Raw genomic sequence first — 21,880 nt, 5'->3', positions numbered from 1 at the left:
TTCCCTTCTCCCATTCATTTTCCTTTTATTTACTGTATCTGTCTAGATTGTTTTACTACCCTGTCATCAATTTCCTTTTTTACTGTCTACCTATAGCTCGCCACATCTTTCCCTCACCCCCTCCGGTATTTCACTAACTCAATCATTTTCACCCCATCTTGTGCCCTCCTTTTATTTATATTTATATCCTCCTTCCATCATGTGCCCTCTTTCTCTACCCCTTCCATCTAGTACCTTCCTCTCTCTCTGTCCAAGTTTCAAGTTTATTTAAGATATCATATACCACCCAATCAGCCTTCTAGGCAGTGTACAATGTCATGTATTGACTAAAAAAACATATTTAGGGAAACAGCACATCATTAAAAACAATAAGTTATTAAAAACAATTAAAACCAAACAGAAACAAAAGGGAAAAGGGCTAGAACTACATTTCCTTCCTGCATTTGCTCCCTTATCTCTCCCATCCGTACTTCCATCCAGCATAGGCTCCCACTCTACATACCCCACTACCATCCAATGTCTGCCCTTTCTCTCTCTATCCACCCCTCTTCAATTAGCATCTGCCCCCTTTCTTTCCCTCCAATCTAATTCCATCCAGTATCCTTCCCCCTTATGTCTCTCTCCCCTTTCCCTGCACACCAATTTCATCAGCACCACCCTTCCATACCACCCTGCCCCCTTTCTCTCCCTCTACCACTCTTCCATACCAGCAGTCCTGTTCCCTTCTCTCCCTTCATGCAGCAAGGTCCCGCGATGACTGTAGCTGCTGGCTTCCAGTCCACCCCACTCCGATGTGCTTGCTCTGGAGCAGAGTCAGCAGCTGCGCTGAGGTGCAGGAAGGTCCTGCCATGACTGCATCTGCCAGCTCTGCTCTAGAAGAAGTTACATTGGAGGGGGTGGACCCAGCAGATGCAGGGAGTTGCGGCAAGGTCCCGTGATCACTGCATCTGCTGGGTCCACCCCCCTCTGATGTAACTTACTTCTTCCGGAGCAGAGCCAGCAGACATAGTCATTGTGGGACCTTCCTGCACCTCAGTGCAGTTGCCGACTCTGCTCCAGAGCAAGTACGTCGGAAGGGGTGGACCGGCAGCTGTACTGAGGTGCAGGTCCTTTTGCACAGTAGGGCAGGACGTTCCGGACCTGAACCTGGACCCAGCTGGATGTGCACCCCCCTAGGGCATGCACCCGGGGCAGTCCACCTCCCCTTGGTATGCCACTGATATAATCAAAAAGGGATGAGCTCCCGTATTTCAAGGTGAGAAACAACTGCTCTTCCTGCTCTGCCACTCTGGAAAATTTCTAGTGAAAGATTTTGCACAGGTCATAGTGACCCCCCCCCCCCCCATAAATACACCTTTTCAAATCTATGTATTAAGTATTAAGCAAGACGTTTCAAATTGACACTGAGAAGACACTTTGATGGACACAGATCACATTACAGATGGACCAGAGAAGCCTTCTCCTGATGTTGATGTGAACTCTGATCTGAAAGAGAGTCCTGCAGCTCTGTGGGCACCATGTGATCTTTATAGGACTCTGTTCCTAAAAGGTTCAGCCTCAAGGGATATTGTCCATTCATCTGTGCATCTATTAAACATAGATTGCTTTGTTTCTCTGAACATGACCTTGCAAGATAAATGTTAATTGAAAGGATTGCTTTGTGAGGAGTGCACCTAATTTATAATACACAGAAAATAAATAAAGTAGAAAATACTTAGAACCTACCATAGTAACATAGTAGATGATGGCAGATAAAGACCCGAATGGTCCATCCAGTCTGCCCAACCTAATTCAATTAAATTTTTTTTTTCTTCTTAGCTACCAGATATTCAATCCCCTGATGGCCAAGGCAGGGCTCACTGTATATACAATACTAGTTTCAGTCTTAGAGTCAAACTTAACAGCTATTCTAATTATGAAAATACAGAATTGGGAGGGCATTTCGTGCCATATTGAAAGGGAATTGTGTTGTATTTTGTTTCATATAGTTTGGATTTTATTTTAAGGAATTGGTACTGAATCCAATAAAGTTGTGTCAGTATTAAAATCCCTCCTGATTATAATGATCTAACAGTAGCAGCTCCTCCCTCCCCATCTCTCTTCTCCATAATCTCTCGTACAACAACCACATCACTTAGGAGCCTTTCACTAAATTGCATTATGCAGTTAAGACTATATTCTCTATATCTGTGGGCCCCAACCCTGTCCTGGAGGACCCCCAGGCCAATCGGGTGTTCGGGATATCCCTAATGAATATGCATGGAGCAGACTTGCATGCCTGTCACTTCCATTATATGCAAATCTCTCTCATGCATATTCATTAGGGCTAGCCTGAAACCCAATTGGCCTGGTGGTCCTCCAGGACAGGGTTGGAGACCACTGCTCTATATGGCTTTGGGAAAAAAATCAATAATATCCAAATTCTATAAAAAATGCCTAATGTTAGGCACTTAAATTGGCCTGCCTATTCGATCTAGGAGTCTAACTTAGCTGAATTGATGCAAATTGCATGTAATCGAAAGGTACCATTTTGAGGTAATTGTCTAGTCCAAGGCCCCTAGATTGCAAGCTCTTTCGAGCAGGGACTGTTTTCTTCTTCTTTGTGACTCTGTACAGCGAGGCGCTATAGAAATAATTAATAGTAGTAGTAATGTGAAGAGTTTCAGTCTTTGGGAAGCAGAGCTGAGCTTGTGATGTCATAATGCCTCATTCCACCAATAAGAGCCAACCTCATCAGTGATGTCACAATGCCTTGATTGTCCTGTACTCCCCTCTGTCCTCCAATCCAGTCAGCTCATTAACTGTTCCCCTTAACTGGATCCATGACATCCTGTTTGTCTTGGCTATTTAGATTGCAAGCTTTTTCGAGCAGGGACTGTTTTCTTCTTCTTTGTGACTCTGTACAGCACTGCGCACGTCTGGTAGCGCTATAGAAATAATTAATAGTAGTAGTCATAGTCCAATGCACCTACCTTTTGGGCGAAACGCAGTCTTGTGTCAGGCTCTTTGCGGTTGGTTGTGGTGAAAAAAGAAAAAAAAAAGAGGGGAAAAAGGACAAAAGAATTGGTATCTAATGGACTTAGGGCTCCTTTTACTAAGGTGTGGTACGCGTTTTAGCGTGCACTAAATATACACACGCGCTAAATGCTAACGCGCCCATTATAAGTCTATGACTGAAACCCCTGTAAGAAGAAAAGAAGTGTGGACTTTGCACAGGTGAATCAGTTTGAACAGACTTCAGAGGACTGCCTGGCACTGGCCTTACCTCACAACCACAGAAGTTACCACCAAAGCTCACTCCAGTCCATCCTGATCTGTCTTGCCCTTTTTAGGACACAGATTGTAGAAGATTGCCCTGCACTGACCTTGCTTCCCAAATTATAGAGTAGCCTTCTAAGCACCATGCCTGCCAGTCAGAACACATCTGCATTCCTGCATACTTGATTCACTTGTTTTCTGTTCCTTTAAGTTGTAGTGTCATTGGTGTTCTCTGCAACCCTTATAGTACCACCGTCCTAGCTCTCTACCATACCTTAAGAACATAAGAATAGCCTTACTGGTTCAGATCAATGGTCCATCAAGCCCAGTAGCTCGTTCTCATGGTGGCTAATCCAGGTCACTAGTACCTGGCAAAACCCCAAAGAGTAGCAACTTTCCATGCTTCATTTTATTTATTTATTCATTCATTAATTCAATTTTCTATGCCATTCTCCCTGAGGAGCTCAGAATGGTTTACACAAATGTATTCAGGTCTTTAAGATTCAGGTATATAAGCATTTTTTTCCTGTCTGTCCCATAGGGCTCACAATCTATCTATAATACCTGGGACAATGGGGGACCAAGTGACTTGAAAATAATTTACTCAATGAAAATGCTTGTCATCTAATTTACTTTACAACATTTTACTTGAAGGAAGCGATAATTAAGAGATTTTCTTATATTAAAGTATAAAATTAAATTAAAAATATATAAATAAACAAGATTTTAGGATCAATGATAATGAAATCCATTGGTTACCAATTGACATCAAAGAACTCTATGGTTTGGAATTCAGAGATCCTTTTTCCTTCAAGTGAAATATTGTAAAGTAAATTAGATGAGTTAATCAAAACATAAAATACTGAGAAACAATATTTTCGAAACACAGCTTCAAGCATAAATTCAAATAATTCATAAATAATGAAGCTAAACATTCTTTAATTTTTTAACTTTATATATATATATATTATACTAGTCTTATAGTCCGTTATATTAACGGGTGCTAGAATATATGTGTGTGTGTCTCTCTTTATTTCTTTCTCTCTCTCTCCTTAGCCGCTTTATTTCTTTCTGTCTTTCTTTTTCCTTGGCTGTCCATCACCACCCCTTGCCTGCTCCCCCTGTCCATTCTCCCTTCCTTTTACCTCCCCTGTGTCCACCATCACCCCTTCACAGCTCTCCTTATGCAGCAGCAGCCCTTCTCCCTTTGTTTTACCTCCCCCCTGTCCAGCAGCACCTTCCTTCTCCCCCTGTCCAACATTAGACCTCTGTTCCTTTTTCTTCATCCCCCCCTGTCCATCAGCACCTCTTTCCTTCTCCCCCTGTCCAGCAGTAGGCATCCCTTCCTTTTTCTCCCCCTCCTCCTTCTTATCCCTATGATACCTTGCTCTGCCCCTGATCAGAGGCTCCCGACAGCTGCCCAGTTGCACCCATTGGAAAAGTTCCCTCTGCGGCATTCCGCACCCCTCCTGATGTGACTCCGGCTGTCTTTCTTTCTGTCTGTCTCTGTCCCTGGCCCCCTTTGTCTGTTTGTCTTTCTGTATATCTCCCTGCCCCTGAGTCTATTCTTTTCTTTCTCTCTCCTTCCCTCTGTCTGTCCGAAGCAGCATTCCCTCCCCCTCCATTTCCCTCCCCCCACACCAGTTCCCTGTGCACCTGCCCCTGTGTCTTTCTTCTTGTCTTTCTGTCTCCCTTCCTCCCTCTGTCTGTCTGGGCAAAGCAGCATTCGCTCCCCCTTCCATTTCCCTCCCCCCACAGCAGTTCCGTGCAGCATTAGCGTTTCCTCTACCCCCTTTCCCTTCCCACAGTCGCGACTACAAACGCGGGCCCGAGTCCTTTTCCGCCCCCCCCTTCCCTTCCCTTCCCGCGGGCCCGACTACAATGGCAATTCAAGCAGCGCATGCAGCAGTCTTCACATGCTGCTTCGGGTCCTTCTACTGCCCTGATTTACTCTGGCACGTCCGGAGCAAATCAGGGCAGTAGAAGGGCCCGAAGCAGCGTGTGTAGACTGCTGCACACGCTGCTTAAATCGCCAATCGGGGAGAGGGGAGGCGGCAAATGACTTGGGTCCCGGGAAGCGGAAAGTTGCTGGGCTCCTCGGGGGTGCTGAGTGGCCGCGATCCCTCTCCTCCCAGACCCCGGAGGAATGGAGATCGAATTGCCGCCATTTTGAAGATCATTCTGCCCTGCTCCTTGACTTAGTATATTTTTAAGTTGAAAGACACGGTGGCGGCGGCTCCTCTCAAGATCCCCGACTGCATTGGACTTCCGACGCAGGTGGGGATCCTGAGAGGAGCCGCTGCCTCGTCTTTCAACTTAAAAATATAGCAAAGCAAGGAGCAGGGCAGACCGAAGAACAGCACGGCTGACAGCCGCTGCGTCCGACATCCGCCTCAGGGGAGACAGCCGCCGCGTCCGACATTCGTCTCGGGGGAGGAGAGAGAGTGTTTCGGACGCATGCGCACTCCTATCTGAGATGCTCTACATCTCACGGAAAACGGACGCACGCGATGGGAGTGCGTATGCGCAGCCTAGCATTTTATTATATTAGATATATATATATATATATATATCATACAATCATTATTACTAAAATACCTACATTTAAATACATTAACCATGTTAACAAATAAGAATACAGTGCATGAATGTTTTTTGTTTTTTTTTAATCTTTATTCATTTTCAAGTCTTACAAGTGTATAATATTCAGTAAGAGAAATTTTTAAACAAATCACTTAACAATCTTACTTATATTCCTTAAAATATATAAATAATACAGTGCATGAATGGTTTGTGTAAGTGCACATAGCTACCATTATTTGAAAAATAACAAAACGTTGTTTAAACATAAGCCTGAAAAAGCCAACTTGCTTCAAATAATGGTAGCTATGTGCACTTACACAAACCATATTTACTAGTGTAGAATGTTTACAGCAGGTGCTTTGAATTAAGCGATGATTAGGCGTTGAGGTGGTAGTGTTGGGTATTCCCGGGAAGGGGTAAAACGCGGACCTCACGGACCTCGCAAATCTAAACCCGTACGGCCTTAAAAAAATGAGGTCCGTGTCGGTCCGTGTCCGTGGCGCTTGTAGTTTCTGTCGCTGACAGACCTTGATTGAGATTTGAGCGCTGACGGATTCGTCTCAGCCTAGGGAGGGAAAAGTGTTAGGATCCGTCAGCGCTAAAAATCTCTTCGAGGTCAGAGCCAGAGACTCGTGCTGGAGCGGCAGAGCAGAAGCCAAGAGAGCGGGGACATAGGTTTTGGACGTGCGTTATGGAAAAGAAGTCTCCAAACTCCAGCACGAGTCTCTGGCTCTGACAGACCTCGAAGAGATTTTTAGCGCTGACGGATCCTAACACTTTTCCCTCCCTAGGCTGAGACGGATCCGTCAGCGCAAAAATCTCATCAAGGTCTGTCAGCGACAGAAACTACAAGCGCCAGGGACACGGACCTCAGATTTTTAAGGCCGTACGGGTTTAGATCCGCGAGGTCCGTCAGGTCCGTGTTTTACCCCTTCCCGGTATTCCCTGTTATCACCTCCATATCTCTGAGCATTATAATTCACTATCAGTTGTATATGATATTTAGAATTTATTATGCTTGAGTGATTATTTTGTATTTTTGCTACGATTTTTGCCCTATTTTTTGATTTGACTGGCAAATTACAGCATAAAGCTTTAATGCACTTTCTGATCAATTATTTCCCCTATATTAAGGGCTCCTTTTACGAAGCCGCGCTAGCGGTTTAACGCGCATAATAGCGCATGCTAAAACCGCCAGCCGTGCTAGCCGCTACCGCCTCCTCTTGAGCAGGCGGTAGTTTTTCGGCCAGCATGGGGGTTAGCACGTGATGAAAAGTCGCATGCGTTAAAACCCGCAAACGCACCTTTGTAAAAGGAGCCCTAAATGTGTGATAGCACATTTAATGCAGTTTGGTAAAAGGGCCCCTACATTTTTCTTAGGTCCTTCTTGCTGTTCCTTTCAGGCCTCAGCAGAATAATGTAGCATTTAGGAAAAAAGATACAACCCAACAGTCCAGCGCTGGAGGCCAGAATAGCAAATATTTCCACCGCCACCATGTACTTGCCCTTGGAGCTCAGGTATGTTGGGATGAAGGAGATCCAGACGCTGCAGAAGACCAGCATGGCTGAAGGTGATGTACTTGGCCTCATTGAAACTGTCAGGTAGATTTCTTGCTAGGAAAGCTATGATGAAGCTGACACCAGACAGAAATCCCAGATAACCCAGAACACAATAAAATGCAATTACTGACCCTTCATTACACTCAATTAGTATTGTTCCAAGTTCTGATCTCATATTAAGATATGCAAATGGGGGAGTAGTGAACAACCAGGCAAGACACAGAACTGTTTGAATAAGGGAACAGGAAAGGACGATAGAGTTAGAGACCTTGGAACCCATCCATTTCCGGAGCTTGCTTCCAGGTTTGGTGGCTTGGAAGGCTGTGACCACAGTGATGGTTTTTGCCAGTATAGAGGAGAGAGCGATGGAGAAAGTGATCCCAAATGTAGTCTGTCTGAGAATGCAGGTGACATCCTCAGGATGCCCAATGAATAACAATGAACAGAGGAAGCAGAGTATGAGGGAAATGAGGAGAATATAGCTGATGTGTCGGTTGTTGGCTCTCACTATGGGAGTGTCTCTGTAATAAATAAAGATTCCCAAGATGGCAGTAGTGATGAGAAAGAAGAACATGCTGATGGAAGTTAAAGCAATCCCTAGAGGCTCTTCAAAAGACAGGAAAGTTATCATTTTTGGGATGCAGGCATCTCTTTTCAGGTTTGACCATTGATCATCCGGGCATGTTGTACAGGTGTCCATATCTGAGAAAGAATATTATCATATCATTATCTCACATATATCATGAGGTCTATTTACTAAAGTGCACTTAAATATCATGAGTCCTATAATCTTCACAGCTCAGCCAAGAAAGAGCAGTTTAATTCACATTAACTGCATGGAGAGTGAAGGACTGTGAACTGCATATTGAGTTAGCACCTGGTACTTTAACTCTAATGTCTGCAAATAACACGGCTGCATGTAAGAGCAGGTAGTATATGCACTCATGCTACTACAAGTAGATACCATAGATCAATGCACAAAAATTGCAACCATTCCCCCCAGTATGAATCCTGAACCCCTCCATTCTACTGGTGAAGAACTAAACCTTCTCTCGCTCATATGGATCACCCAGCCTTTAATGGTGGTGTCCCTGGGGGGTTAGGCGGGGGGCATGAGCAATCCTCAGACATTTTTGTTGCTTTTCAAGCTCAGATTGAAAATAGTGGCTCTGATCCATGGTAGTACAGTCTACCAAATAAGGATGATATGACTTTATTTGATAATTTGACCCCCTAGAGTTAATTCTGAAAGGCTGATAAAGCAACATGGAGGAGTGTGTGGCACAGTGGTTGGCTCTACAGCCTCAGCATCCTGGGGTTGTGGGTTCAAACCCCGTGCTGCTCCTTGTGACCCTGGGCAAGTCACTTAATCCTTCATAGCCCCAGGTACATTAGATAGATTGTGAGCCCACCGGGACAGAGAGGGAAAATGCTTGAGTACCTTATTGTAAAAACCGCTTAGATAACCTTGATAGGCGGTATATAAAATCCTAATAAACTTGAAACTTAAACTTGAAATGGGGTTCATTATTGCCCCACTTATAATGCATGAGAGACACTCATAAAAAAGTGCTTGGGTCTGTGGCCCTATATCAAGGAGTTATGGGTCAAAGATATTAAGAGAAACAAATGTCACAAACTTTATTGGAATGGTAGGTAGGGTGGACAGGTGAGTAGTATGGAAATCTAGAATCCTGTCAGGGGTGTGAATTCAAAACAGCACATTCCACTCTTCATACAGCTATCTTCAGACATTCAGTTTATCCTTGGAACTTATTCTCAATAGTTCATCACCTTAATCCAAGACAGGGCCAGACAACTGTAAGCTGTGCACAACGTGGCTACCACTTCAATTCAGCCTTGCAGCCATTCTAGTGGTCCATCGTGCCCATCAATCTGCTCCCACATTGTCCCCTAGGTCAAAGACCAGTGCCCCAACCGAGACTAGCCCTACCTGCGTACACTCCAGTTCTCTTATTGTAAACCATTTAGATATCTTTGATGGACGTATATCAAGAAATTAATAAACTTGAAACTTGTGGAAAGTGTATTCAAACAATCTTGTATAATTCTGCAAGCAGGGAACCAGTTTACACAAGCCCACATCTCTCAGAAGGAATCAAGTGATTAAAGAACAGCCTACACTTGTTGCTGGTTTTGCAGAAGCCTAGCAATGGAAGGCAAAGAAGTGGAACAGAGATCAGCATCAGTGAGAAGAAAGAGAAAATGAAGCCAAAAGCCAGGCACACTTGGAGAGGAGAAGCATAGCCCCCCAAAGAAACCAGGTCATACAGCTACAAGATTGTGTATTTAAATTCCCTGAAACTGAAAAGCAGGAAGAGGCTCCCAGGGAAGATAAGGTCATAGTCAAGAGATTGAATGCATGTTTTGCATTTGACTTCAATGAGGAAGATAAGGGGCAGATACCAGTACCAGAAATGGTAGTCAATGCTGATAAACCAGAGAAACTGAAACAGATCTCTGAAACACTGGAGGATATAATGGGTCAGTTTGACAATCTGAACATTGGCAAAGTCCCTGGACCAGATGGTATATATCCCAGAATGCATTATAGAATAGAAAAATAAACATGCAGAGCTATTGTTACTAATTTGTTTTTAAAATCCAGCATTGTACTGGAAGACAGGAGGGTGACCAACGTGATACCAATTTTTAAAAAGGGTTCCAGAGGTGATCTGAAATATTAGAGACTGATTAGTCTGATATTGGTACCAGACAAATTGGTAGAAACTATTATAAAGAACAAAATGACAGAACTTGTTCATGGATTTAGTCAAGAGAAATCTTGCCTCACCAATCTACTACATTTCTTTGAAGGGATGAATGAACATGTGGATAAAGGTGAGCCGGTTTATATAGTGCATCTAGCTTTTCAAAAGGCATGATCATTTTTGAACCTAACTGACCTCACTTTTACAGGTCACTTTTTTAATAATTTACCTCACATTTATAAACAGGTCCCCATCAGTTTTACTGTGATGGGAGAAAATATTTAGATTATAAGCCCTCTTGGGACAGGGCAGGTTTTATTTCATTTTATTAAAAATGAACAAACTAGTCTGTTCCAAAGTGATATACAGTACCTACAATGTCTACAAAATCTGAATGTAAGTCCTCCTTCAGCTACAAATACAGAAGTTGAGTGTTTAATGCATTATCTTAAAAATTCTATAATATATATATATATATTTTATATTTTGGTGATGGTGTGGCTCTACATAATTTTCATAAGACTGAGGACCTGAGTTTTCATAGAAAGATAGAAACATGATAGCAGTTAAAGGCCTAATGACCCATCCAGTCTGCCCTTCCCTACCATCCATTATCTTCTCTTCTCCATAAGAGATCCCACATGCCTGCTCCATGCTATACTAAATTCAGATACAGTCTTATCTCCACAGGGTTCGGTGCTGGGGCCAATCCTGTTCAATATGTTTGTGAGTGACATTGCTGAAGGGTTAGAAGGAAAAGTGTGCCTTTTTGCAGATGATACCAACATTTGTAACAGTGTAGACACCGAAGACGTAGTGGAAAATAAGAAAAAGGATCTGCAAAAGTTAGAGGAATGGTCTAATGCCTGGCAACTAAAATTCAATGCAAAGAAATGCAGAGTAATGCATTTGGGGATTAATAATCGGAAGGGATCGTATATGCTGGGAGGAGAGAAGCTTATATACACGGATGGGGAGAGGGACCTTGGGGTGATAGTGTCCGAAGATCTAAAGGCAAAACAAGCGTGACAAGGCAAGTGGCTGCTGCCAGAAGGATGCTGGGCTTGTATAAAGAGAGGCATAGCCAGTAGAAGGAAGAAGGTGTTGATGCCCCTGTACAGGTCATTGGTAAGGCCCCACTTGGAGTATTGTGTTCAGTTTTGGAGACCCTATCTGACAAAGGACATAAAAAGACTTGAAGCAGTCCAGAGGACGGTGACGAAAATGATAGGAGGCTTGCGCCAGAAGATGTATGAGGAGAGACTGGAAGCCCTGAATATGTATACCCTAGAGAAAAGGAGAGACAGGGGAGATATGATTCAGACATTCAAATACTTGAAGGGTATTAACGTAGAACATAATCTTTTCCAGAAAAATGGTAAAACCAGAGGACATAATTTGAGGTTGATGGGTGGTAGATTCAAAGGCAATGTTAGGAAACTCTGCTTTATGAAGAGGGTGGTGGTTGCCTGGAATGCGTTCCCGAGAGAGGTGGTGGAGAGTAAAACTGTGACTGAGTTCAAAGAAACGTGGGATGAACACAGAGGGTCTAGAATCAAAAAATAATATTAAAAATTGAACTAAAGGCCCGTACTGGGCAGACTTGCACGGTCTGTGTCTGTATATGGCCATTTGGTGGAGGATGGGCTGGGGAGGGCTTCAATGGCTAGGAGGGCTGGAGTAGGTTGGGCTGGAGTAGATGGGCTGGAGTAGGTTTTAACGAAGATTTTGGCAGTAGGAACCCAAGCACAGTACCGGGTAGAGCTTTGGATTCTTGCCCAGAAATAGCTAAGAAGAAAACATTTTTAAATTGAATCTGGTTGGGCAGACTGGATGGACCATTCGGGTCTTTATCTGCCTCATCTACTATGTTACTATGTTACTACTTCCCCTGGGAGGCCATTTCATGTTTCTATTACCCTTTCTATAAAGAAGCATTTTCTTAAATTACTCCTGAGACTATCACCACTTAGCTTCATCCTATGCCTTCTCCGTCTGGTATCCTACCCTAGGGTGTTTTGTTTTTAAAGAGACAAGGGCTAGTTCCTGAATTATCATCATGACTGCTTGGCCAGCTGGTAGGAAGAGAGGAATTTTTCCCATTCTGTAAAGGAAAAATAGTCCCACCCAGCCTGTGTCCTCCCTTTCTTTGTATCTATCCTATCAATCATTGCATTTACCACACCTTATCATATGTATGAAATTAAATGTCTTTGTCTGATAAGCAGTATACAAATTTTTTAATAAACTTGAAACTTGAAAATGAATTACACTTTTTGGAGACCTACAGCCCTTCTTAATTTCAAGAACAGGGACCATAATAGATACCCTATATTTATTTGTATCCCATGTTTTCCATGATGTCACCCACCAGTTTGGTTGGAGATCTCTCCCTCTGCACACGGAATACAGTCATAGCAGCAGATGGGTTTTTCTTCCTTGGTTAATTTTCTGTAACCAGGATGGCAACTTGGACTGCATCTGAACTGCGGAGGTTTCTGAAGATTGAGAAAGCATGTTATGTAACTTCATTTGATACTGGACACTTGTTTTTGAAATGGAATGCTCTTTTTTAAATTGTTGTCATGTATAACAGCATATTTCATGCTTAGGAAGGTACTTGTAAAAATACCCAAAAAGTGTTGATTCTTGTCAGTGCATAGCCAGATTAGACCAGCCTCAGATCAGATGTGAATGGAAATAGATTTATAAAGACTAATTATTAATATTATGGATTATGGAATATATGGTAGGGAGGGGTGGGAAGGGGGAGGGATAAGAATTTATATAATGTACAAATGATAGACTGTAAGTGATATATTTATTGTTAATGTGATTGAATATATATATATACACTTAATGTAATTTTGAAAATGAATAAAGAATTTAAAAAAAAGACTAATTAAGTTATATAGTAATATTTAGAGCTTAATTACCTAAGGATAAGTTATAGTAATCAATAATTGAATATTCATAATACATCACATTAAAAACAATAACAGTGAAATGAAAAAAAACATGTTAAAAAATTGCAGAACTGCCAACAAATTTCAAAATAGAAAAAAAACAGCTTCATGCCGCTCTCACATTCCATTTGCTTCCTGAAAAATGACACCTTCTCCTTTCTAAGTGGGGGAGTGGCCAAGTGATTCAAGCAGTTGCCTCAGCACCCTGAGGTTGTGAGTTCAATTCCCACAGCAGCTCCTTGTGACTCTGGGAAAGTTGTTTAATACTATGGGCTAGATTCACTAACTTTCCGATCCGTGGGCGATTGGAGGCAGGTCGACTGATTCACCAACATCTTCATGCAAATGGGGGTGATCAGAGGCACGCCACCAACCGACTGCACAGATCACTAGAGTGATAGAAGAAGCAGCCTCTTGTCACTGCTGTCAGGGCTTCTGGCTTTTAAAAATGTTTTTAATTGGGCAGATATTTTGCGTGTTTTACACACATAAAATATCAGCTTGATGTAAAAAAAAAAAATGAACCCCCCCACTTCCTCTCTCGACAAGTGCCCCATCACCCCTTCCCCAAATCCCCTCCAAATTGTGTCCCGCCACCGCCGCCCTTTAAAATTATGGCATGCGACTTCCCCCCCACAAAAACCCTCCCACCAGATGCCCCCTCCTAGTTCCTGGTCCCCTCCCTGTACCTTTAATGGAGAAGAAGGGATTTTCAATCCCTCCTGCTTCAATGCCTCTCTTGATGAGTCTGATGCATGGGGTGGGGCCTAAGGCCCTGATTGCATCAAGCGCCTTGGGCTCCTCCCTTGGGCAATCATGGACTTGCTAAGGTACTCACTAAGGAAGTCCAAAATTGGCTGAGGAGCCTGATGTGCCTGAGTCAACAAGGGCCTTAGGCCAGCCCCGTGCATCAGACTTGTCGAGAGAGGCATTACTTACTCAGGCCCCTCCCAAGGGTGGAGCCCAAGGCACCTGGGCCAATCAGGGCCTTAGGCCCTGCCCCTGCTGCCATAGGTTGTGACAGCAGTGGGCAAAGGCGCATGGGGGATCATCGGGGGGACATCGTCATGGGGGGAAAGGCATGCGGGTTAAAGGTTTTTACAGAATATATAAAAAAAGGAAGAATTCCTTTTTTATATATTCTGCAAAAGCGCATTGCCTGCCCGTGGTTTTAAAGGCACGTTAAAACCACGGGCTTGCACTGCGGGGAAGAGCAGGGAGAGTTGGGGGCTAAGAGCAGGAGATCGGGGCAGAGAGCAGGGTTTTAGTACAAGTGACTGGTCCTTACCAGTCGGTGTGACTGAAAAAATAGTGAATCGCGTCCTTCCTACTTTGCATGCCATTTCCCCTCATTTGCATGCATGGATCAGAATCGGATCGGAGGAGAGGTTAGTGAATCAGGTTGGAGAAAAATCAGGTCGCAAAGGGGTCACAATCTGATCCGTACATGATTGGTTTGCTTAGTGAATCTAGCCCTACATGTACACACATGGGATCAGCACTCCAATTTAAATCACCTTTACAGAATTTGGAAGCTAACGTTTTGCCCAGAAAGACAAAATACACCATTCTATTGACCATTTTATGACAAGTTTCATGATACCTGTTTGGATCAGCACCTCTGATCATTTAAATCTGACCTGAGTGAAAGAACTCTCCCAGATGATTGCCTTCTCATCAATGGTGAAATCCTGCCCTGGGGGAGCATGGGGGTTATAACGTCCAACAACTTTATATTCCAAAGTTGTCTTAGGAAGAAAGTTCAAATTCAAAATATCGTATCCAATGGCGAGTTCTCCATTTTCTTCCAGGTACATCTCTTCCCCTAGACCATTCTTAAAATGGAGGTTCCTCAGATAACGATGGAGCTAAGAAGTGAGGGGTGCATTTTAAGTAGTGTCAGGTTAGACAGGTAATTTCAAGCATACATAAACATTTGTTTATAACTATAAGTAGAACTAATTTTAAAGCCATTTCTGGAGGTAAAGCACTCTCTGTCTCCTCCCACTTATAGATTGACACAACCTTAAAGTACGGACCAAGTCCCTGAAGAAGCTTAGGAAAATTATTTTATAACAGCCATATAAACTTCTCTGATTCCATTCTAGAAGTGCGGTATACAGTAACAAAAATCCAATAAATAATGTAACTAGCCAGTGAATGGGGAGAAGGAAGGCACAAAGGAAAAGAAATATACATTATCTTTTCAATTCATTCTTCCATCTTCAATGACAGATCTATAGAAAGTTGGGACTGTAAGAGCAAAGACCTTTGCACTCATCTTTAAAACAGAAAAATGATTTGAAAGTGGCACCAAATGGCAGATATTTTTTCTTGCATAAACATCAAAGTCGATTTTTGAACTTGAGACTTGGGTTGTTTTATGATACAGATTGTATAAATGGGCTGAAGTTGTCTTAGAAGCAGGCCAGAGCAACTCACGAGGCTTGCACTAAAGGGGGTGCCTCGCGGGTCAAGGCACGCAGGGAAGAAGCTGAGGAGCCAATGGGAGGAAGAAAGGGGTGTAGCAAGACAAGCGGCAGGCATTTTAAATTAGATCCCTCCTGGCACAGCCATCTTTTCAGTGGCACGCCAAGAGGAAGAGGACACCCCGCTGCCCGGTGGCCCTGCCTATGTGAGGGGAAGCCTCCATTCTGGAGTGAAGCTCCAGTTTTGGTACACGGGGTAGCATGAGGCAGTGCCAGGTAGACAGCAGGGAAAAGGGGGTTTCGCTTTATGAATGTGGAGGACCAATTGCGCTGGGGGAAATTCGGCAGCTGGAGCCACGTCGGCTCAGTCAGGCAGTAGCGCAGGGTTTCGGTCCTCTTCCCCACTCCCCAATTTTGGTGTCGGCCCATCACTGCTGGGCAGTTGGGGGAGCTGCTGTAAGCCTCACCTAGCCAGCTGTTCACAGCTTCACAGAGTGTAGGGGGATGTGGGCGTGTTGGGGTGAAGAGGACACCCCGCTACCTGGAGATGCGGCCTGCCTGTGCATTTCGCATTGGGGGCATGGCACGCTGGTTTGTCCTTTTGGCCAGGGAGACCAGAGTTGCTGCAGTGCAGGTAAGCAGCAGGGGCAGTTTTGTGCATTCCTCAGGATAGTTCTGCTTCCTCGCAATCGCTTCCTGTTGGTGTGCTATGTATTCTGCCCATTTGGTGTTGGGGAGCTCTGGGAGCTTGCGGTTCATGCGAGGCAGTTGTGTCCCAGCGGTAGAGTCGCTGCCGTTGGGAAGCAGCTGGGCAGTGCGTGGGTTGTGATGGATGACTGGGAGCTCCCACATGCCTAAGGCCCGAAGTTGTCAGGGGGGCCCGATGAAACAGAGGACTCATTTTGGGTTTTTTCCCTTGGTAACGTGGGCTCCCAGGGAAAGATCGGCAGTGCTGGGCCCCCTGGAAAGATTGGCAGTGCTGGGCCCTCCCCAAGAGAGTGACAACACCGCCCTCCCCCGCCATCGCCATCAACCAACCTGAATAAGTGACGTCGGAGGGGGTGGACCGGCAGATGCAAAGAATTGCTGCAAGGTCCCATGATGACTGCATCTGCCGGCTCTGTTCAGGGAAGAGGTAAGTGATGTCGGAGAGGTTAGACCGGCAGACGCAGTCATCGTGAGACCTTGCAGCAACTCTTTGCATCTGCCGGTCCACCCCTTCCGACTTCACTTATTCAGGTTGGTTGATGGCGATGCCGGGGGAAGGTGGTGTTGTCTATCTTTGGGTAGGGGAGGCAGCTCTGCCGATCTTTCCAGTGAGGGAACCCAGCACTGCCGATCTTTCCCGAGGCTCTGCGTTGCCAAGGGGAAAAAAAACATCGGGTCCTCTGTTTCTTCAGCGAGCCCCCTCTGACCTTAAAGGGTGGTGGAGGGAGAGAAAGGGGGCAGGGGGGTATGGAAGAGTGGTAGAAGGAGAGAAAGGGGCAGATGCTGATGGAATTGGTGTACAGGGGAAGGGGAGAGATATACAAGAGGAACGATACTGGTTGGAACTGGTTGAAGGGAAAGAAAGAGGGCAGATGCTAATGGAATTAGGGTGCAGGGAAAGGGGGAAGGATACTGGATGGAATTGGGTTGGAGGGAAAGAAAGGGGGAAGATGCTGATGGAAATGGTGTGCAGGGAAAGGGGGAAAACATAAGGGGGAAGGATACTGGATGGATTTGGGTTTGAGGGAAAGAAAGGGGGCTGATGCTGATGGAAGTAGGGGGAAGGGAGAGGAGAGAGTAAAATTCCAGACCATGGGGGTATGGGTGTGGGAGAGGGAAGGGAAGGAGAGGAGAGAGATGCCAGACCATTGGAGGAGGGAATGGAAGAAGATGGATTCCAGACCAATGGGAGTGAAGGGAAAGATAGAAGGGGGAGGCATACAGTTTCTGGAAGTGGCATAGAAGGACAGAAGATGAAAGGAAGAGAGTGACAAGAAGATGAGGAGAGCTGAAAGCAGATAAGACAAAGGTAGAAAAAATTTTCTATTTATTTATTTTTTTGCTTTAGGGGACATGCATTGCTGTTTTTGTGGTGTTGCATTATATGCAGAGTCCAGCGTCTTGGTGGTTTTATTTAACCTTTGTCTACGTATTTCTATTTTATCCCCCCTTTTACAAAACTGTAGAGCATTTTTTTAGCGCTGGCTGTGGCTAAAAACCATACAACAGTTTTGTAAAAGGGGGAGAGGCTAGTTTGTGATTACTTATTCCATACTAGGCGAAGGTGTTTTCTGTGTTCTGTTTGTATGAAAGACATGGTTTTTGTTAGCGTTGACTAGCCTTATTTGGTGCAATGCATCAGGCATGGTTCTTGGGAGCACCTTGAATTAACCTGATTTGAATCTCCTTATTTTCTGCCAACCGTCTTTCGTTTCACGTTGGATTCTTTGGTGGACTATTTTCCTTGTTGTTTCGTTGCAATTTAATATACATGGAGTGGAATGTACTAGAGGAGTTGGTTGTTTATGCATACAAATGGGTTACAATTGGTTGATGTAGAGTGAGGCAGTTGAGAGGCATTGTAAACTTGGTTATTAATATAGACTTATATTTTGGATAGTATTACTGCTTTACAAATATTTGAACACTTACATATAAGCATGGAAAGGGTTCAGAGTTAAATTCCTGGGTAAGTAGGTGGGAAGGGAAGGAAGACGGATTTGTTCAGAGATGTTTGGGGGTTGCATAGAAGAAAAACTGTGCACTGGTATACTTATCTTTGTTTTGAATTTTTTAAAAAAAAGAAATACAAGTGGAAATAAAGAAGTAAAGAAGAAAACAGATAAATGGGGGGCGGGACATGGGTGAGGTAGGAGCGTGGCAAGGGCGGGGTAGGGCCAGGGGTCCCAGTGTACTTGTGTGCCTAGGGGCCCTCAAAGAATTAATCCTGCCCTGCCCACATGCATTTCCTAAGAAGACAGCACCTAATGCCCCACTTTTCGCCAGATCCGGCCACCCCCGTCGAGCGAATGCAGGGGTTGCCGAGTGCCATGTTGCAGCATCGGCTGTTTGGGAGCATAGATGCCAGCATCTCAGCACAGGCCCCCTTTCCCTTCCTGCGGTCCTGATAAACCTGCGACTCCAGCAGCGTCTGCAGCACTCTATACACGCTGCTTCAGGGCCTTCTACTGCCCTGATTTGCTCTTCCGCTTCTCTGATGATGTCATCAGCGACGTACCAGAGCAAATTAGGGCAGTAGAAGGCCCTAAGCAGCATGTGTAGAGTGCTGAAGACGCTGATGGAGTCGCAGGTTTGGAGTTGGGACCGCGGGAAGTGAAGGGTGGGTGGGAAGGGATTAAGTGATCCGGTCGGATTGCGGGAAGTGAAGGGGGGTGCGGCAAGGGAGTAAGTGAGCCTTACCGATCGTGTGGAGAGCAGGGAGTCCAGCGCTGGCGGCCAGTCCTGCGCATGAAGGTAGGGGCTGGGGACTCCCGCATGCACACTCCTGTGGCCATGGACCTACATCTCATGGATCAGGGAAAATGGAAAACGCAAGTAGGAATGCGCATGCACGGCTAGGATTTTATTATATAAGATATATATATATATATATATATTGTCACAACCCTAACCCTAAAGCTAGGCTTGTGCCAGGAAAGGCTATTCCTAACCCTGGCCTGGCCTTGAAGAGGGCTAACCATTGTGACAGGCTAGACACCAGTGGTAGGGAAAATTCTGAATTCCCATTCAAAGCCCAGCTCACAAAACATGGGGAGGTGAGGAATCTGGAGGGAACAGCCTAGAACAGCCTCTGAGCAAATCCACCAGCTCAGCTAACCCACAGCTGCAGGGCTTAATTAGAAGCTCAGGGAAATCTCAGACCAAACTACAGGCTGCCCTGCCCCCGCACAGAACAGGGCGTGGTCGCCTCAGTGCTTTAGAGGCAGCACTGAGGAGGAACCAGTCAGTCTACCCTGGGTCAGCCCATGAAGGAGGTTCACAGGACAGCTCTCCTGAACCTCAGAGCTTTCAGGATAGTGAGATGGTGGATGCAGCCCCTGTCTCTGAGGCCAACCAGCTAGCTATTCCAGAACCTATGGAATTTATGGACACTAGCATGGATACTGAAGCATGTGAGATGGATGAAAGTTAAGTACACAGTCTTTACTCTTTGTGGTGCTTAATTTTGTGAACTTTTTGGGTTTTTTTTTACTTACCTGTTTGCACCTGTTTGGAGCCGGTGAGCAGTGCTGGGCTCTCACTGCAAAGGTGCCTAAACTTGGAAGCCTGGTTTATTTTGCTTGAAAGTTTTTGTTTGTGTTTGCCTTTTTGAGGATGGAGTGTGACTGCAATATGGACTCTGTGTAGGGTGATAGTGGGGAGAATCCACACAAGATCCTGGGTGGGATTGTGGGGCCATTTGTGGCATCTGTTTAAATGCAGATTTGAATAAGTGGATTCGGCTACTCCCCTCCCCCACCAACTGCTTTGAGTTGGTTGGGACAGGCCTGCCTCAATCCAGGCCTGAGTACAATACTTTCATTCCTCAAAGAAAGTGCTATAGGCTTATTCCAGTCCTGCTTTGTGAAGGCAGGCTTATGAAGATTGGACTATTACAGACTAAGAAATTACTTACCTGTGATACCTGTAAAGAAGATGTGGGCTTGTTTTGGATTTAGCAGCCCGGTGATTCTTTTATGTTTTCTTTTGTTCATGAAGTCAATGAACTAAACCCTGAGAAGGGTATGTGAACTCAATAAATTGGGACGCAATTTTATTTTGAACTTTATTGTTCCTGACCTGTTTTTGTGGTTCTTTATTGACCAACATACCAGCAGGACTTCCAGCATCTTCTGGAAGCACGAAGACCACAGGCTATTCTGGGCGCTGACCGGGGCCAATAGTTCAAGCCGGCTCCGGCGGTGTCACAATATATATATATATATATATATATATATATATATATATATATATATATATATATATATATATATATATATATATTAGCGGATCCTGGTCTGTGCAGTCACATGGCATTGTTCACATTCTTGGTCAATGGCATCCTAGGGCCTCTAGTGGTCAAGATCAGAATCCTTGGGTTTGTTTTGGATTCTACTCTTTCTTTGACTAATCAAATTAACAATATATCAAAAAAATGTTTCTTTAGTCTTCAGATGTCGAGGAGGGTCCATCGTTTTTTCCATCAGCAACATTGTGCCGTGTTGGTCCAGGCTATTTTATTGGTTCATCTCTATTATGTTAATTCCCTTTATATCAGTTTAAGTAAGTGCAGTTTAAAGAGATTGCAGCTTATTCAGAATATGGCTGCTAAATTAATATTTGGTAAGAGTAGATATGATCTCCATTACTGAAGTTATCTTTATTAATTTGTGCCATTTTGTAAAACAGTGGTAAATGTTATTAATATTGTTGTTCTCAATACCATTCTGCATCCTCATTCAGGCCTGCAGTGGCTATTGCATTTGCTTCAAAAATCAAAAAAGATATAGATAGATTCCGGAACTTGGTGGCAACAGGGATGGCTGTGTAACTGCTGAGCTCCTCCCTTGGGCACACTTACTGCTTATTATTTGATATTTTATTTCCTCCTAGCAGTTTTTTTTTAATTGAACCCAGATGGCCTCAGGAAGAGAGACACTAAACTGACTAAAGTAAACCTTAAGTTTGTATACCGCATCAGCTCCAGAATCATAGAGCTCGGCACGGTTTACAGGAACTGGTATAAAGAAGGAACTCCAAAGTAAGAGTTACAGGAACTTAGTATAAAGAAGGTTTAGAGGGACTTAGTAGAAAGATGAAATACCATAGAGGGAGGAAGTATTACATTTTTGAGAATAGCCAAGTTTTCAGATGTTTTCGGAATAGTTGGAGGGAACCCAGATTCCGAAGTGGGATAAGAACATAAGAATTGCTGCTGCTGGGTCAGACCAGTGGTCATCCTGCCCAGTTGTCCGCTCACGTGGCGGCCCCTAGGTCAAAGACCAGTGCTCTAAATGAGTCCAGCCTCACCTGCATATGTTCCAGTTCAGCAGGAACTTGTCCAACCCTGTCCTAAATCCCTGGAGGGCGCTTTCCCCCACGACAGACTCCAGAAGAGCGTTCCAACTTTCCACTACTCTCTGGGTAAGGAAGAACTTCCTTACATTGTACGGAATCTATCCCCTTTCAACTTTAGAGAGTGCCCTCTCATTCTCTCTATCTTGGAGAGGGTGAACAATCTGTCTTTATCTGCTAAATCTATTTCGATCATGTCCCCTCTCAGTCTCCTCTTTTCAAGGGAGAAAAGGCCCAGTTTCTCCAATCTCTCACTGTACGGCAACACCTCCAGTACCAAGCTAAGTAA

At 44.4% G+C, this 21,880-nt stretch overlaps 1 pseudogene; it reads right to left on the bottom strand.

The window, feature by feature from the left end:
* Window positions 1-7,206: 7,206 nt before the first annotated feature.
* On the bottom strand, window positions 7,207-14,916 carry LOC117368638 (annotated as a pseudogene).
* Window positions 14,917-21,880: the final 6,964 nt, after the last annotated feature.

Source organism: Geotrypetes seraphini, chromosome 10, assembly GCF_902459505.1.
Source record: "Geotrypetes seraphini chromosome 10, aGeoSer1.1, whole genome shotgun sequence".
NCBI lineage: Eukaryota > Metazoa > Chordata > Amphibia > Gymnophiona > Dermophiidae > Geotrypetes > Geotrypetes seraphini.
Note: the sequence above shows the minus strand (reverse complement) of the source record. Positions and strands in the feature narration are given on the sequence as shown.